Below are 17194 nucleotides of genomic sequence, written 5' to 3'. Positions count from 1 at the left end.
AAACAGTTATTTTAAATACACAAATACTGCTTTTTTTTTCTAATAAATGCAGGATTGGTGAGCAGAAGAGACTTCTTTAAAAAACATTAAAAGTCTTCCTGCTCAAAAACTTGACTGGTAGTGTATATACACAAATAATCACAAACGAATGGCAAGTAAAGCATTGAACACAAGTAGAAAAACTGAAATCGTATTTTCTTGTAAAACACACTTCAGTAATCTTCAAAAACCTCATTTTTACAGTGTGTTTGACCTGCGTTTTGACAGAGCTGACCGGTGTGATCCTGACCCGCGGCTGTTAGCTTCCCCTGCGGCAGCGCTGTGAATCAATAGACCCTCTGACCCCGGAGCCCAGTGCATCATCCATCTGACCCTGTTCAAATCTGCTGGACAGAGAGACAAACAGACTGAAAGCAGCAGCCTCGGGCTCTTCAGCGCCGCTAAAGACACAGAAACAAACACTGACCTACCAGTCAACACAGCAAATCTAATCCATCAATATTATACATTCATTTTAGATATTAGATTATATACTGCTTTTCTTGAAAGAAATTGATACTTTTATTCATCTAGGATGCATTAAATTGATCAAAAGTGACAGGAAAGACATTTACAATGTTACAAATAAAAGCCTTTCTATTCATCTGTGAATCCTGAAAAATAAAATGCATCACAGTTTCCACAAAGATATTTGTCAGCTGAACTGTTTTCAACATTGATGCATCAAATCAGCGTATTAGAATGATTTCTGAAGATCATGTGACTCTGAAGACTGCAGTAATGATGCTGAAAATACCGCTGCGCATCACAGAAATAAATTACAGTTTAACACATATTCACATAGAAAACAGCTGTTTGAAATTGTAATAATATTTCACAATTTTAGTGTTTATACTGTATTTTTTTATGAAATAAATACAGCCTTGATGTACAAAAAAATTTTACCAAACTTTTGAACTTTTAATGTAGTCTAAAGGCACGTTGACACCTTGGCGTCCACACTAATGCACAATATTGTTTTGTCCTTTATATTTGCAATATGCTCTTTCTTTTGGGTTCTGATTGGCTTGTCAGTGTTGTTAACATTCATCAGCTGGAAAAAAATCATTCTGAGTGATTCTAATGATATTGTTCCTCTGTGTTGATATTGTTATAGTGTGCATTTCTCATAGTATTAGAATGATTTGTAAAACTTTTTCATTATAGTCAACGCTCTTGGTGTGAACGAGGCTTAATTAAGTCTGTAGCTTTGTTCACAGTTTTTGAGGATCATCAAACTTGTCTGTTGCTTCTGTTGAGAATTAGAGGTTGAATGATCTTTTGACATCAACAACAAAAGATGGTAAGTGTTTTCTCCTTCCTGTTTATTTTGCTGTTCTGAATATAAATGAGTAGATACGTGAATATTTATTTTAATTCAGTTAGTTGCAAATGCAATATTTCTGTTTTTCATGTTATATATATTTCATTTTATTTCAACTTTAATTTATTTAATGAAAATTGTTTTTAAATTATTTAGTTTTTGAATATTTAAAGACGTTAACAACATTTTTTTTTATTTCTTACATTTTGCATTTTTTAAAATATTTCTATTTAGCTTTATGTGATTAGATGCATTAAATTCTGAGTTTGAGTTCAGCACTGAATGTGTGTCTGTGTTTGTCTCTGAGGGCCGGTGTGGAGCTCGAGATGAGCAACGATGCTGTGAAAGCGTGCCAGAGCATCAGCCCGACATATGCAGCAGCACCTGGACACACACACACACACACACACACACACACACACACGCTTGACCAGACGCTGAGAGTTCAACCAGAGGATTCTCGTCAGAAATCTGTGGCTGAGCCGCTAAATCACAGGATTCATGAGCCGAATGCTGAACACAGAGGGTAAAGCATTACCTTTACTTTCTGAAAGTGACAAGTGATGTTATTCAGAGGTCAAACTTAAACACTTAAACTGTAAAAAATAAATAAATACAATATTTTGCTTCAGTAAATATTGTGCGAGATTAGCAGATTAATTGTCTTTGCAATGACTGTAATGAACCAATAGGAGCAAAGCTGTGTGTGAAAGAGAGAGAAAACTAGTTAATGTCAAGATATACAGTATAACATAAATATCTGGTTATTCAAGCACCTTTCCCTCACGTTCTGAACATGCCAATGTTATTTTAATATTATTTATATAATATAGTTATTTTAATAGTATGAATTAGCTTTAATTTTTTTTGTATGTGCTTTTGTCATTTTGTCATTTTGTCATAGTTTTTCTATTTATATATATATATATATATATATATATATATATATATATGTATTTTAGTATTTGTAAAATATTTCTATTTTGCTTTTATTAATTAAAGTTTGATATTTTAGTACTTGAACTTATTTTATTTCAGTTAGTTGCAAATGAAACTTCTAATTGTCACTTCAAATTTTAAGTAAAATGTTTATTTCAGCTTGATTTAAATTGATTAAATGAATTTAGTAAATAAAATTTTAAATAATAAAATTTAATTTTGAATTAATTAAATCTAACAAAAATGTATTAGATTTTGTTTTTGATATTTATGTTGAATGAAATAACTTAATTTCATTCTTTATTTTATTTTTTATAAATAGTTCTATTCAACTTTATTTCAGTTTGAGTAATTTTAGTATGTGAACTTATTTTATATCAGATGGCTGCAAATGCAACATTTCTGCTTTTCTAAGTTTTGAAGTTTGTCATCTGATATTTATACAACATTTTATTTCAGTTTAATTTTAATGAATGAAAATCATTTTTCATAGATGTTGAATAAATAAAATTTTTATGTTTTTTATATTTCTATTTAGTTTTTTTTTTTTAATTTCAATTTTAGTAATTTTAGTACTTGAACTTATTTGAAGTTCAAGTTTTTCATCAATTATTTTATTGTATTTCATTTCAGCTTTATTTAATGTAAAAAATTATAGAGTTAGTTTTTGTTTTAGTTTTAGTTAACAACACAGTAACATACTATCAAAATGACCTGGGCATTGTAAGCATCCATAGAGATCATTGGTGCCTGTGGTTTCTACGATCTACTTAGGAGTTTATGCACTCTAGAAAGAGCGAGCCACAAATTCAACTCACTCCAAATTCTTTCTTGGAAAAATTATTTTCCAGGAAAGCCATCGGCAGCATTAACACGAGGTCTTTCTGGGGTTTGTGCCGTACGACTCACACATCTTTATTCTGAGCTAATTAGCAGAACGAAGAATGATGAAGTTTGCACCAGTGCTGGGGAGTAACTAACTAAAAACAATACTAATTGAATTTTAATGTTCAAAACACTAGCTTTTCCACAAACCGTTTTTTCCCAAAAAGCAGCATCACAAAATGTCATATTTTGTCAAATTATATTATGCATGCAGTCACATGACTTTTTAGGAGTTATTCAGTTTAGTTGATTGGTTTGTTTGGATGCTTCATATCAAAGCATCATTTCGACCAGAGGCAGACAGTAATGAAGTATGTTTACTATGCTTTAAAAGTATTTTTCAACTGTCAGTACTTTATCAGTGTTTTTCTTTACTTCACAAAATTCCAAAGCATAATAATATTGTACTTTTTACTACACTACATTTCATATTAAATATAATTTAATACTTGATTACATTAGAAATCTAGCACTTTCTTTCTTTTACTCAAGTAAAGTAATTCAAATATTTACTTGAGTACAAGAAAGTACTACATTTTTAATGTTCTTAAGTATTAAAGGTAAAACAAACAACGACTTTTATTTATGAAATGTAGTGCAGTAAAAAGTATGACATTATGTTTTGGAATGTAATGAAGTAAAGTTTTCCAAAGAAAAACACTGATAAACTACAGATACTTTTTAAATTTACTTGAGTACAGTAAAAATACTTCACTACTGTCCACCTCTGATTTCGACTGAATCACTGTTCCCTGGTGTTTTTAATTTTATTTTAAATTTTTTGCAAATAGAAATATTTTGTCAAATACTGCTGATTATTATCATGTTTCCCATTTCAAAAACGTCCTGCGTAAAATTGCATACATAAATTGCATTTGTTATCAGTGTTATTTTAGTATCATTGATATACTCTTATGGTTTTTAATACTTTGAATATTATTTTAGATTTTCTGTTTTCACTTAATTGTTTTAGTCTTTTTTTATGGAATAATAAATTGCATAAACTGAATGACCTCCTAAAAAAAACTGTGACCTATCAAAAATCAGTTAATTTAGTTTTAGTTGAATATACTTCAACTAAAACTAAACGAAAAGGAGAAATATTGCATCAGCAACTAGTTTAAATAAAGTTTGTAAATTTAAAAAAAATTAATTATATAGTTAACAATTATTTCAAGTAATAAAAAAAATGTTTTTATGGTTTCGTTTTAATTTAGTTATGAAAATGTTTATACATTGAAAAGTTGAAAACTCAAAAATCTGCTGAAGCTGTTGTTTTCTCAACTTTTGATTTTTTACAGCAGTGTAGCTAACTACTTTTGAAAATAATGGCTTGATTGTAGCTCACATAAATTAAAGCTAAAGTGTAATATTTAACAAATAATCAAAAAAAAAAAAGATCAAAAATAATAAAAATGACAAAAGCACATAAAATTACTAAAATTAAGATGCCGACTAGTTGAAATTAAGTTTTGTATTTTATTGCATTTATTTCAAGTAAAGAATTATTATTATTATTATTAAGGTTTTAGTTACAGTAAACCATAACCATGTTCATATCTTAGTTTTTCTAACTACTTTTCAAAGGAATTAACTGATTATGAATAGTTTCTAGCTCAACAAACTAGTTTTACTCAGCGTAACCAGCTCAGCTTTTCATAACCACCTTCAGCATCATATCAGACACTTACTGACTTACTCTCAACCTGCCCAGAAAAAGACTATATTAATGAAACAATTAAACACTGAATCCGTGAGCGGGTGACATTTATCAGCCCTCAGCACATTGCCGGAGCTGTTTTTTCTGGTCTGTTGTTAGGGCACATTATATAGCTCAGTACAGGAACTCAGCCAAGGATTGTGGGTAAAGAGCTGTATGCCAGGCGTAATGAAGAAGCAGATAAATCCAGCGCAGGAGAGAGTGGGACTGATGTGGGATTGAGCAGAGGGATCGGATGTAGCTTGTGTTCATATAATGTAGAAGAGGACAGAGACAGAAATTAACATTACAGTCCATCACTGTATGTGACCCTGGACCACAAAACCAGTCATAAGTGTCAGTTTTTGGTAATTGAGATTTATACATCATCTGAAAGTTGAATAAATAAGCTTTCCATTGATGTATGGTTTGTTATGACCGGACAATATTTGGAATATTTGAAAATCTGGAATCTGAGGGTGCAAAAAAAATCAAAATATTGAGAAAATCACCTTTAAAGTTGTCCAAATGAAGTTCTTAGCAATGCATATAACTAATCAAAAATTAAGGTTTGATATATTTACGGTAGGAAATTTACAAAATATCTTTATAGAACATGATCTTTACTTAATATCCTAATGATTTTTGGCATAAAAGAAAAATCGATAATTTTGATTTGTACAATGTATTGTTGGCTATTGCTACAAATATACCTGTGCTGCTTATGACTGCTTTTGTGCTGCAGGGACACATATATTTACAGCGGGGCATTTGTTATGCAGGAGGCGGATTCCATTCACCTGCTAATTGGTTTTAAAATGCCAACATTTGCAGTTTGAGATGAACACAAGATTTTTCTAAACACGAATGTACCATAAACTCTTAAAAATAAAGGTGCTTAAAAGGTTCTTCACAGCGATGCCACAAAAGAACCATTTTTGGTTCCACAAAGAACCATTCAGTCAAAGAACCATCTCTTTCTTAGCTTTTTATAATCTGAAGAACCTTCTTTCGCCACAAAGAAGCTTTTGTGAAACAGAAAGGTTCTTCAGATGTTAAAGGTTCTTTATGGAACCATTTAGACAAAAAGGTTTTTCTATGGCATCATGAAGCACCTTTATTTTTAAGAGTGTATCATTCATTTCATTTTAATTCTCCTCTGTATTTTTTCTCTTTACAGCTATCAACACCTGCAGATATTTATGAAAATTCACTAAAATGAAATCAATAATTTTTTAATTAAAGCAATATATAATATTATATAACATTTATATAAAATGTTGTGTACAATTTTTATTTAGTCACCAACATCTGATGTGGTTGTAATGGAGCTGAAATGCAGCTCGGATTGCTTCCAAACTGCATTCATCCCACTGCTACCTTGATGCATAAACTTCCGCTTTATTTTCTTGTTTCAGTTTTCAAGAGCCAGAAGGGAGTGAAATGCTGAAACGCTCCCAGCATCTTCAACTTGATTTTCCTTTCAAAAGTGTCAACAAGCTCCCAGCTGCTTCAGGAAGGGAATGTTTTACCAGCTCAGCGGATGCAAAAAATCAAGAACGCTAACTGGAAATTGTCCCGAGGCCCTGGGGTTAGTGGTGCTTGATTGCGTGAAAAGAAACACAGCGGCCTATGAAGACGCTCAAAAAACCCTCCAAAAACAAATTAATAAATAAAGACAATTAGGCCTAAATTTAAGATTTATGTATTTGAATTGAATACAAATTGTCATATTCATTTGGATTACACAGTTTTAACATAAACAAACCAGGCTTATTGTAGTTAACTAAAACTAAAATGTAAAATAAACATTAACTGAAAATATAAAAGCTAATTTCAGCTGGTTGCTAAGGTAACATTTCTCATTTTAATTTAGTTTAACTTGATGTACTAAAATAACAAACTGAAATAAAAAATAATACAATTATATTGACATATAAAAATGTAAAAAATCAAAAACTACTAAAAATGACAAAAACATGCAATAAAATTACTAAAACTTTAACTAAAATTAAAATGGAAAATATAAAAATAAAAAACAAAATATAAATAAAAAATACAATAATAAAATAAAAAAATTAATGACAACTATAATAATAACTCATGGATACTAAAATAACACTGAAAGCAACGAATAAACTTAATGTGATGCATATTTGTCATACCTAGACGATGGGTATGAAACAGGTAAGATTTGTATAATAGTACTAATAGACTAAATATAAATGCACAACATCCAGATTTATTTATCATAAATTCAAATCCTTTCAGTCTCATATGTTTTAACTAACTTAATATAGCTTGTTCTTTTTCCTTTTTCTCCATTTTTTTTAACATACTGTTCATACTTTTTAACTGAATAAATAATTGATTTCACAATTTATGCTGATTCTAAGCAATTTGAATACATGCATTTTGATAATATGATTATATGAATAATAAAATGGATGCAAATAGTTAATAATAAACGATGCCATTTATGTATGACTGACAAATATGCATCACATTAAGTGTATTAATTTGAGTTGAAACTGTGAAATCCAAATGAATGGGAATTTTATATGCAATTCAAATACATAAATCCTAAATTTATGGCAAATATTTTTGGGGTTTTTTGTAGTGTCTACCGGTTCCAAGTGTAAAATCTCACTGTAAAAAATGACTATAAAAAAGCTACAGTAAAATCCTGTTAAATGGTCAATGGTAAGTTCCCTATCAGTCAGTCACGTTCAACGTAACGTCAGTTACGAGTGTTAACAAAACAAGCCAATGACAGTTGGCGTGCATGTTTCGTGCAAACGCACATCAGCTTTTCGCTTTGGAGCCGAGCCATTCAGCGCGAATCTCCGAGAGTGTCTGCAAGACAGCTACGAAGCAGTTGGTGTTACGGCGTGTCAGCGGAGGTTGCTGTCCAGTGTTGCTGCTGCTGACGGCGTGCTGCAGCTCGTCATTCTGCGGTCGCGCCGCAACCTCCCCTGGGCGCTTCAGCGCTTCTCTAATATCTAAAAGAGCTCCACGAGCGACGGGCGTCTTTTTAAAGATGGCTTCCCGCTCGTGTGTTTCTGGATGTGGTCGTTTCCTGGCTTCATCTGACGGTCACGATCGCTGTGTCTCGTGCTTGAGCTTTCAGCACGTTGAAGCAGCGCTCGTGGATGAGTCATGTTCTCATTGTGGGAACATGACCATCGCGATGCTGCGCTCCAGATACCTCCTCGTCAAACGGGGGGGTATCCCCCTTGCCATGCCCCGTTCTAGCTCCTCCGGTTCTCGGAGGGCTACTTCGGCTCATGGTCAGGGTGAGAGCTTCCCCGTCGAGTGCATCTCCGCGGGCCTCTCACTCCTCCAGCGCATCGCACCATCTGGTGTTCCCAGACGAGCCCTCGGGATCCCCGGTCAGGGCGGGGCCCAGCATCTCGTTCGGAGCACCACCGGATGACAGGATGTCGATCGCTGCATCGGAGGGCTGCTTCCGCCCTGCACGCCGTGGCCCTCCTGCAAGTCCACCAGGCCAAGGCGTTAAAGCAGTTGCACGAGGGTGGTGCTGACCCAGGTGTACTGCAGGAACTGCGCACAGCGACGGACCTCACCCTAAGGGCGACGAAAGTCACGGCGCGGGCCCTGAGTCAGACGATGTCCACATTGGTGGTCCAGGAGCGCCATCTATGGCTGACCTTGGCAGATATGAGGGAGTCTGACAAGCATCGCTTCTTGGACTCCCCGATCTCCCAGGCCGGCCTATTCAGCGAAGCGGTGGAGGGCTTTGCCCAACAGTTCTCCGCCGCAGAGAAGCAGACGGAGGCATTTCGTCATATCCTGCCCCGGCGGTCTGCTGCTGTCTCCACCCGGCTGCAGCCCCTCCGTCTGCTCGTCGCCGAGGGCGCCCTCCTGCGGCCTCCACCTCCGCTCCAGCTCGGCCCCAGCAGCAGCCTTCACAACGGCCGCAGCGTGGAGCTGGCCGCGGGAAAGCGGCACAGCCCATCTCCGCCCCTGCCAAGCCCGTGAAGCGCCAGGGCAAGCGGCGTCCCTGAGACGGGCGACCCGGAGTCTCTGGATCCTGCTCTTCAGGAGATGGTGGCCGGGAGGAGAATCTTTTGTTCCCTTTTTATTTTGTTCCAAAACCTCAAAAAAAGAGCAGTTTCCTTTTTCTCTGGGTCCCAAGAGGGCCAGGATGGCGGTGCACGAGACACAGTCTCTACACCCCCGTTTCCTCTCTCTTCGCCAGCGGGCAGCAGGGTCTGGTCCGAGGACGCGATGCCTTCTCCCGCGCCCCCTGCCCAACCGTGGAGCCAGGTAAATGTTGTACCGCACACTCAGACCCCACTCCGGGACGCACTGCCTTCCGAGTCGGGTCCCTGTGCTCCACCTCGCTGCCCCACCGCGGGTACGTCGGTGGCTCCCCTGGTCCCGCTTTTACGGTCTCTGGGGGCCTGGTTAGCGCTCCCCAGGCCGTCTCGCTGGCTCCTGAGAACCATCAGACTCGGCTACGCGATTCAGTTCGCCCGGTGTCCTCCCAAGTTCAGAGGCGTTCAGTTCACCTCTGTGTTGAACAAAGATGCTCCTGTCCTGCGTGCAGAAGTCGCGGTCCTGCTGGCGAAGGACGCAATAGAGCCGGTCCCTCCAGCCGAGATGAAGTCAGGGTTCTACAGCCCCTACTTCATCGTACCCAAGAAAGGCGGTGGGTTACGACCAATCTTGGAACTGCGTGTTCTGAACAGGGCCCTTCACAAGCTCCCGTTCAGGATGTTGACGCAGAAACGCATTTTTCAGTGCATCCGTCCGCTCGATTGGTTCGCAGCAATCGGCCTGAAGGACGCATACTTTCATGTCTCGATCCTCCCTCGACACAGACCGTTTCTCCGTTTTGCGTTCGAAGGGCGAGCATATCAGTACAAGGTCCTCACCTTCGGGCTAGCCCTGTCGCCTCGTGTCTTCACCAAGGTCGTGGAGGCAGCCCTTGTTCCATTAAGGGAAGCAGGCATTCGCATTCTCAACTACCTCGACGACTGGCTCATACTGGCCTAGTCTCGAGCGCTGTTGTGCAAACACGGGGACAAGGTGCTCAGTCACCTCAGCTGGTTGGGGCTTCGGGTCAACTGGGAAAAGAGCAAACTCTCCCCTTTGCAGAGGATCTCTTTTCTCGGCATGGAGTTGGACTGGTCAACCTCACAGCACGCCTCTCAGCAGAGTGTGCTCAGTCGATGCTGAATTGCCTGGAGTCTTTCCAGTGCAAGAGGGCGGTTCCACTGAAACAGTTTCAAAGGCTCCTGGGGCATATGGCATCCGTAGCCGCTGTCACGCCGCTCGGGTTGCTTCATATGAGACCGCTTCAGCGTTGGCTTCACGACCGGGTCCCGAGATGGTCATGGCGGCGTGGCACATACCGGGTCTGTCACCCCGGCCTGCCGTCAGACCTTCAGCCCATGGTCGGACCTTGCCTTTCTTCAGGCAGGAGTGCCCCTAGTGCAAGTGTTCAGGCATGTTGTTGTATCAACAGATGCCTCTGCCATGGGTTGGGGTGCCGTGTGCAACGGGCACGCAGCTGTGGGGCTCTGGACAGGGCCCCGACTGCAGTGGCATATCAACTGCCTCGAGTTGCTAGCAGTATGGCTTGCTATGCGCCGCTTCAAATCGCTGCTACACGACAAGCATGTACTGGTCCGTACAGACAACACTGCGACCGTTGCGTACATCAACCAGCAGGGTGGTCTATGCTCCCGTCGCATGTTGCAACTCGCCCGCCATCTCCTCCTTTGGAGTCAGAAGCATCTGAGGTCGCTTTGCGCCGTTCATGTCCCAGGCGAGCTCAATCATGCAGCCGATGAGCTCTCACGTCAGCTCGCTCTTCCGGGAGAATGGCGACTCCACCCCGAGACAGTCCAGCTGATTTGGAGACGCTTCGGGGACGCTCAGGTAGACCTGTTTGCCTCCCCAGACATGTCCCATTGCCAGCTATTTTACTCCCTGTCCGAGGGGACCCTCGACATGGACACGCTGTCATACAGCTGGCCTCGGGGCCTACACAAATATGCGTTTCCCCCAGTGAGCCTTCTCGCACAGACACTGTGCAAGGTCAGGGAGGACGAGGAGCAGGTCCTCTTGGTGGCACCTTACTGGCCCAATCGGACTTGGTTCCCTGAACTGATGCTCCTCGCGACAGCCCCTCCTTGGCAAACTCCTCTGAGGAGGGATCTCCTTTCTCAGAGAGGGGGCACCCTCTGGCACCCGCGTCCAGACTTGTGGAATCTCCATGTGTGGTCCCTGGACGGGACGCGGAGGTTCTAGGTGGGCTACCTCTAGCGGTAGTAAACACCATCACTTCAGCTAGAGCCCCGTCTACAAGACACGCTTATAGGCTGAAGTGGAACCTGTTCGTCGATTGGTGCTCTTCCCGCCGGGAAGCCCCCCGGAGATGCCCGATCAGGGTCGTGCTATCCTTCCTGCAAGATGGGTTGGAGCGAAGGCTGTCTCCCTCCACCCTCAAAGTGTATGTTGCCGCTATTGCCGCACATCACCATGCAGTAGACGGTAAGTCTGTCGGGAAGCACGACTTGGTCGTCAGGTTCCTCAGAGGGGCGAGGAGGTTAAATCCTCCACGCCCCCATCTGGTACCCTCTTGGGATCTCTCCTCGGTCCTGTTGGCCTTGAAGGAGGAGCCCTTCGAGCCTCTGCAGTCAGTAGAGCTTAAGTTTCTGTCATTGAAGACAGTGCTCCTCACAGCATTGGCCTCGGTCAAGAGGGTAGGGGACCTGCAGGCATTTTCGGTCGACGATTCGTGCCTAGAATTCGGGCCGGGGAACTCTCACGTTGTCCTAAGACCCCGGCCTGGATATGTGCCCAAAGTTCCTACCACGCCCTTTAGGGATCAGGTGGTGAACTTGCAAGCGCTGCCCCGGGAGGAGGCAGACCCAGCCATTGCTCTGCTCTGTCCCATCCGCGCCTTGCGCGTTTACGTGGACCGCACGCAGAGCTTCAGGACCTCAGACCAGCTCTTTGTCTGCTTTGGAGGACAGCAGAAGGGAAGGGCTGTCTCCAAACAAAGACTTGCCCACTGGATAGTGGAGGCTATAGTCCTAGTTTACCAGGCCCGGCGCTTGCCGTGCCCCTTCGGAGTAAGAGCACACTCTACAAGAGGTGTTGCTTCTTCTTGGGCATTGGCGCGGGGTGCCTCGATAGCAGACATCTGTAGAGCTGCCGGCTGGGCGATACCTAACATGTTTGCGAGATTCTATAATCTCTGTGTAGAGCCCGTGTCCTCCCGTGTACTCACCTCAGGTGGCCAGTAACACAGGACCCGCTCGGTGTCGATCACGCTTGCTGCGCCATTCCCCTCTACGGACCGGATACGTGCGCTTTACTGCTTCTCAGTTCAGTTCCCCTTGGCGAACCCTGTTGAAGTTCCTCCCGCACCCTCGGCAGTCGGGCGTGGCGGAGCGCCAGACGCCAGGAAGGGGTCAGCAATAGTGCCGTTTTCCAAGGGATCCCATTAGTCAGTCACACTCACGTTATGTCGAACGTGACTGACTGATAGGTTAACGTCCCGTCGCCACAGTTGCTTTTTGGAAGTGAAAAAGAACGTATAATTTACAGTGCATAATTCCCTGCGTTACAGTTCAAATTTGATGTTTTTTTTGTTAAAATAACTATGTTTCTTCTTAATTTTTTCTTATCAGTTTTGTACATTATGATTGTATGTTACACCTACTGTTGTTAAATTAATGTTTATTGCATTATTTCAATTTCATGCGTGTTACCATGATGGTGTTTAGTGTTTGTGTGAATGATATGGTACAAATCTGGCAACCACAGCTGCTGTATTTTGACAGTAAATTTTATGGATTTTTTTTACAGTGCAGGCTTCTGTAATGATGGCCTGTATCTTTTTAACCCATAACACCACAGCCTTCAGCGCTGGATTACTCTAAACCGGCTGGTGTTTTCTATCACAGCCTCGCGTGGAAATGCACCTAAAGTCTGAGCACACGGTTAAAAGCAGCGCTGGATGGGAAGTCAATAGTGCGGGCTGTTATTGTGTGTCAGCCCTGAGAGAGAAGCTTCAATGCGACCGTGACCTATATTTACTGCTCGAGTGCGTTTCGCTCCTGTTACGCTGAGAGAGATTCTGGACAGAGAGACACGGATATGAGAGAGAGAGAGAGACATCTGGTAAACCGAAAATGTAATTATAAGCTGTTCCATAACTTAGTTACATGGTAAGTACATTTGTTTGATGTAAGTACAACGGCTACTACTAAGTACTTAATTAGGTAATTACTCTGTATTATGACACCTTAAAATAAAGCGTTACCGGAAAATGTTTTTAGAACATATTTTTGTTATTTGGCTTATCATTTTTTATCACTCCATAAATCACACATACTGTCAACAAACAGAAAAAAAAAACATTTTTGTGTTTTTAGGAATAAAATGTTCTGTACAATCAGTATAAATGAAATATGAACAAAACCCTCAGTAAAAACCTTCAGAATATAGAGAGGAATAAATCTAAGTTTTGGCGTTTGTAAGAGAAAAAACTCTTAAAAGATATGGATTGGAATTGAAATCCACAGACGCAAATAGATGAAGCGCAAAAAACTAAACACTTAAATGTGTATTTTGGTTGTTTTCTTCCACTAGATTGAAACAAAACATTATGAAAAGCCTTAAAAGACCAGTGCATGAAAAACAATGTTTTGCTTTTAAAAATCAATTGCAAATCTAAACCCACATGCAACTGCAAATTCTGGGATAAAACAAAGACGCAGAATATCTGACTAGCAAAGTTGCACGGGAGATAAATGGTGTGCACAATAACGAGATCTGTAATTGGCTCATTCCTTCACTCAGTGGAACAATTTACTCAATTTGCACAAACCCGATTGAGCTGTTTGTCTGTTTGACGGGCAACTTGTTTGGGGAGATCACGGGCTTTAATGCCATCATTAATTCACTTCATAAAGCACCCAGGAAAATAAAGATGTTTTAATAAGACACACTTGAGTAATTAAGGAACTGCATGAGACGAGCCTCTAGAATAATTCATCTAAAATCGATCAATCTGTCATGATTTACCCGCCCTCATGACAGTCCAAACCTTCGCTTTCTTCTGCTGAACACAGAATCATATGGGCTATAGTTTTATTGTACTTTTATGCTGCTTTTTTGGAGTTTAACAGCCTGGTCACCATCTGCATTTGTGAGTTTGAATCCATGACAGGGCGTTGCGAGCACAATACTGTACCATTTAAGCTCCTTTTGGCTTAAACGCAATTAAAGTTTGGTGAAAGTTCTATTTTGCTGATGTACTTGAAAATATTAAATGAGTTGCTGAATAATTGAACTCAGGGTTTCTGCAGTTCTTAAAAAGTCATATTTCTTGCTTTCACAATTTAAGTCCTTAAAAGTTCTTTAATCAGAGCAGAAAGTCTTAAATTCATGAAGTCGTGACACTAAATGTTGCATGCACTGCATAAATGAACATCTCCATCTGTAATTTAGTTTTGTTTTCCAATACAAATATCTAAACATCCTTAAATCAAGATACATTTACAGGAGATGCAAACTGAACAAATGAAGTACTGTTTTCTGAGAAATTGGTATGCTTGAGAGAAGAACAAATATGTGTCAACGGGGAATGAAAACGTGTTTTCCCTTTGAATTAAATTATTGTTTTAATCATAAACTTGGTTCATTTTGATCACTTTCTCAGAAAACAAGACTTAATTTGTTCATTTTGCATGAATGTATCTTGACCATACTGACGGATTGTTACATTCAATTTAATCCTTAAATCTTCTTTACTCGATCTTCTAAAAGGTCTTAAATTTACCTGCATGAAATGTGCACAAACCCTGTGATGCTAAATTATCTTCAGTGGAGCTGCTTTATAGTCGAAATTGCATTTGAAATTATAATTTTATCTTGAAATTGAATAATTTTGCAATGCTTTTTTTCTGTTTATTACTTAAAATCTGCATTAGATTAGAGCAGCTTTATAGACATTCTGCTAAATCTGCTAAATTCCACAGAAGAAAGAAGGAACGGCATGAAGGTAAATACATTTTAAGGTTTGCATGAACTATTCCTTTACTCAGTCTGGTCAGTAAATGCTGAAGACGGTGCTAAAGCTTTTACTTCAGTTTGGTTGCCTTTTGAAATGATTTGAATGGGTAGATTTACAGAGGAGGACTGGGGTGCAAGCATACACACAGCACGCTTTTAGTGGCAGCTGAAGTGAAATCCAATTACAATGTTAACACAGCGAGACACTGAGGCAGACAGTGAAGCGGCGCTCATCCACCTCCCTCAGAGACTCGTTCTGTGCTGCCCTTACATACACAAAATCTGAGACGTGCGCTCATGCACACACATTCTCCCACAATCCCGGACACTTTTACAGCACGTTACGACCCCTTCAAAACATGCATTTATGTGCATGATGGTGAAACACAACAGAATGTTTTCAAATCAGCATGAAAAAACATTTGCAACCCATTTTGTGTCTGTAGCGTGATGCACTTCCATCTGAAGGACAAAAATGAGTGTGAGTCTGCAGTAGATTTGTGGCTGAAGGTCAGGTTGCCAGTAGTAAAGCTTCTTTTTATTTTTTTTATTATTTTTTTAGCATTCTTTATTAAATGAATGAAGTTAGTCAGCATTAAATTGCTGTTAACTTATGGTAATTCCTATTGACAAAAAGTTGCATAACAGTAGCCTAAAACAATGGCTATATATTAGATATTTGGATATTTAAAGTAGATATTTGACTACTAGTTAACATTAAAGGGATATTTCACCCCCAAAAATTTAATTCTGTCATCATTTACTCCAAACATGAATTTCTTTTCCTTTGTGGAACATAAAAGAAGATATTTTGAAGAATGTTGATAACCAAACAGTTTAGTTTCCTATTGACTTCCATTATGTGGACAAAGATTACAATGTGAAGTCAATGGGAACTGGAAAATTTAACAATCCAAAAACAAACGTCTGATGTCTGATTTTAGAGATGGAGCTAGTTATTATATTTTGATGACACATACTTTTCTTTAAAAGAATGTGCACTAGTTAACATGGTTTTAATCATGCACCATTCAATGTGACGCCAGTGGAAATATTTTTTATGACATAGTATTGTCAAAACATTAAAAATACACTTTCAGAAAATATCCAGTGGAAGAAAACATGGGTTGTAAAAATGAGAGTGACCTTGAGCCCAAAAACAGTAGGACACATTGGTCTTCTGTCCCTCGTTTTCCAGAATATTGTAGTAGATTATGGATTTAGGGATCGCCTTTTGAATGTCCTACTGTAGCAACCACAGAGCAACATGCTAAAAACACTCAGAACCAGCCTGAATGTTATAGCAGCGGTCTAGCAACATGCTTTGAAATGATATGTATTGTGAAAAGCGCTTCACAAATCAATGCAAATTGAATGTTATGTAATTGATAGTTATCATGTGACGTCACACCCTTATAGGAACGCCCACCTGGAGGCCAGTTATTTTTACACGGTTTGCATTAAGTAGTAATGTAGTAAAATGCTGATATTAAAAGGTGAATTTCAGTATACACCTTATTGATGATGCAGACTTTGAACAGGCAAGCAGAGGAACCCAGAATATAAATGCAATGCGCAAAGTTCCCACAGACAACCATTATAAAGAAAAAACTGAACCTTTTAGCGCATTGCATTCATATTCCGGGCTCATCTGCTTGCCTGTTCAAAGTATGCATCATCAATAAGGTGATTACTGAATTTGGTCTTTTATTATCACTGTTTTAAATCGAAATGTTTGTGGCTTGGAAACAGATGGAGAGAGACACACAGACTCAGGTAACTTAATTCACACATGCAACTTTTCTCTCTCGCTCTCAAAATAGCCATATTTGAGGAAAGAAGTCCAGTAGTTTGCATCACTGGATATAGCTGTCCGTCATTTAACGTTTTTACTGTAAAACAGTTGGCTAATATTAAATGATTGAACTGAAATTATATCATGTTTATCAGCAACACAGCATATGAGTGAATAATGCAATATCTGCCTTTGATCTCATAGTAATCTGTTCCACTTGGAGAGGTCAGAACTGTCGGTCTTGACAGCGTTTATTTCACTCCACCCCTCACTGCAGCCGCCTACTCGCCTACATTTCAAGCGAGGCGCATCTCAAACAAGCCTAATGTCACAACACCGGTCACGTGACTGAAAGCTATGAATTGTTCACGATCCCTTATCCGCGCTGCGTTTTTGCTCCAGTGCTGCACTTGCGCGTCGCTCCCTGAGCGTGTCAGCGGGGTGAGCTGAAAAA

General features: G+C 39.9%; 1 long non-coding RNA gene across 1 annotated transcript in view; it reads left to right on the top strand.

Annotated features, from left to right (window-relative positions):
- Positions 1 to 898, top strand: part of LOC131552329 (uncharacterized) — a 42668-nt gene extending 41770 nt beyond the window's left edge. The window contains exon 10 of the long non-coding RNA XR_009273943.1: positions 244 to 898. This is a non-coding gene — a long non-coding RNA (uncharacterized LOC131552329). The remainder of the gene's footprint in view (positions 1 to 243) is intronic.
- Positions 899 to 17194: the final 16296 nt, after the last annotated feature.

Source organism: Onychostoma macrolepis, chromosome 02, assembly GCF_012432095.1.
Source record: "Onychostoma macrolepis isolate SWU-2019 chromosome 02, ASM1243209v1, whole genome shotgun sequence".
Lineage (NCBI taxonomy): Eukaryota > Metazoa > Chordata > Actinopteri > Cypriniformes > Cyprinidae > Onychostoma > Onychostoma macrolepis.
This window is presented reverse-complemented; position numbering and strand designations above follow the sequence as displayed.